The sequence below is a fragment of the Arachis stenosperma genome, chromosome 6 (assembly GCF_014773155.1).
Source record: "Arachis stenosperma cultivar V10309 chromosome 6, arast.V10309.gnm1.PFL2, whole genome shotgun sequence".
NCBI classification, from domain to species: domain Eukaryota; kingdom Viridiplantae; phylum Streptophyta; class Magnoliopsida; order Fabales; family Fabaceae; genus Arachis; species Arachis stenosperma.
In genome coordinates, this window is record NC_080382.1 from 40,544,342 (window position 1) to 40,546,455 (window position 2,114).

General features: G+C 35.6%; 1 non-coding gene across 1 annotated transcript; it reads left to right on the forward strand.

Moving 5' to 3' along the window:
* The first annotated feature begins 859 nt into the window (after positions 1-859).
* Positions 860-963, forward strand: LOC130938632 (small nucleolar RNA R71). Its single transcript, XR_009069791.1, has one exon. It is a non-coding gene; the product is annotated as a small nucleolar RNA R71 (small nucleolar RNA).
* The last annotated feature ends 1,151 nt before the right edge of the window (positions 964-2,114 follow it).

Genomic DNA, 2,114 nt, shown 5'->3' on the forward strand with positions numbered 1-2,114 from the left:
GGATCCTTACTAGGAAACTCCCTCTTGCTTGAGAGACGTCCCAGGAGGTCCTCCTCACTAGGATTTTCGTCCTTCTCTTTCCTTGTGCATTCAGCCATATTGATCACATCAATGGCCTTGCACTCTCCTTTTGGATTCTCTTCTGTATTGCTTGGGAGAATACTGGGAGGAGTTTTAATGACTTTCTTACTCAACTGACCCACTTGTGCCTTCAGATTTCTGATGGAGGATCTTGTTTCACTCATGAAACTGAAAGTGGCTTTTGACAGATCAGAGACTAAATTTGCTAAATTAGAGGAGCTTTGTTCAGAATTCTCTGTCTGTTGCTGAGAAGATGATGGAAAAGGCTTGTTATTACTGAGCCTATTTCTTCCACCATTATTAAAGCCTTGTTGAGGCTTTTGTTGATCCTTCCATGAGAAATTTGGGTGATTTCTCCATGATGAGTTATAGGTGTTTCCATAAGGTTCACCCATGTAATTTACCTCTGCTATTGCAGGGTTCTCAGGATCATAAGCTTCTTCAGAAGCTTCCTCTTTAGTATTGATGGATGCATTTTGCCATCCATTCAGACTTTGAGGTCATGTTGACTTGCTGAGTCAACACTTTGTTCTGAGCCAATATGGCATTCAGAGCATCAATTTCAAGAACTCCCTTCCTCTGAGGCGTCCCATTATTCACGGAATTCCTCTCAGAAGTGTACATGAATTGGTTATTTGCAACCATGTCAATGAGTTCTTGAGCTTCTGCAGGTGTTTTCTTTAGGTGAATGGATCCACCTGCAGAATGATCCAGTGACATTTTCAAAAATTCAGATAGACCATAATAGAATATATCTAATATGGTCCATTCTGAAAACATGTCAGATGGACACCTTTTGGTCAGCTGCTTGTATCTTTCCCAAGCTTCATAGAGGGATTCACCATCCTTTTGTTTGAAGGTTTGAACATCCACTCTAAGCTTGCTCAGCTTTTGAGGAGGAAAGAATTTATCCAAGAAAGCCGTGACCAGCTTATCCCAGGAGTCTAGGCTATCTTTAGGTTGTGAGTCCAACCATATTCTAGCTCTGTCTCTTACAGTAAAAGGGAAAAGCATGAGTCTGTAAACTTCAGGATCTACTCCCTTTGTCTTAACAGTCTCACAAATCTGCAAGTACTCAGTTAAAAACTGGTAAGGATCTTCAGATGGAAGTCCATAAAACTTGCAGTTCTGTTGCATTAAAGCAACTAGTTGAGGCTTAAGCTCAAAATTGTTTGCTCCAATAGCAGGAATAGAGATGCTTCTTCCATCAAATTTGGACGCTGGTTTTGTGAAGTCACCAAGCATCCTCCTTGCATTATTATTATTGGGTTCGGCTGCCATTTCCTTCTCTTGTTTAAAAATTTCTAAAAGGTTGTTTCTGGATTGTTGTAATTTAGCTTCTCTTAGTTTTCTCTTCAGAGTCCTTTCAGATTCTGGATCAGCTTCAACAAGAGTGTCTTTTTCCTTATTCCTGCTCATATAGGGAAGAAGAGAATAAGAAAAGAAAGAGGAATCCTCTATGTCACAGTATAGAGATTCCTTTATGTTAGTAAAAGAAGAAGAGAATAGAAGAAGGAAGAGTGAAGAATCCAAACACAGGGGGAAGAGTGAGTTCGGATTTTTGGATGAAGAGAGGTGAAGAGACGTGTTAGTAAATAAATAATTAAATAGAATAAGAAAAGAGAGGGAGAATTCGAAAATTAATTTTTTAAAAAGGAGTTAGTAATTTTGAAAATTAAAGATAAGATATGATTAAAATTAAAATTTAAAACAATTAAAAAGAAATTTTGAAAAAGAGAGAAGTATTTTCGAAAGTTGAAGAGGAAAAAGTAGTTAGGTGGTTTTGAAAAAGATAAGAAACAAACAAAAAGTCAAATAGTTAGTTGAAAAAGATATTAAAATCAAATTTGAAAAGATAAGAAGATAAGATAAGATAAGATATTTTGAAATCAAAATTTGAAAAAGATAAAATTTTGAAAAAGATATGATAAAAAGATAAGATAAAAATATGTGATAAAAAGATATGTTTGAAAAAGATTTAATTTTTAAAATTAAAATTAATTACTTAACTAACAAGTAACTACAAGACATGA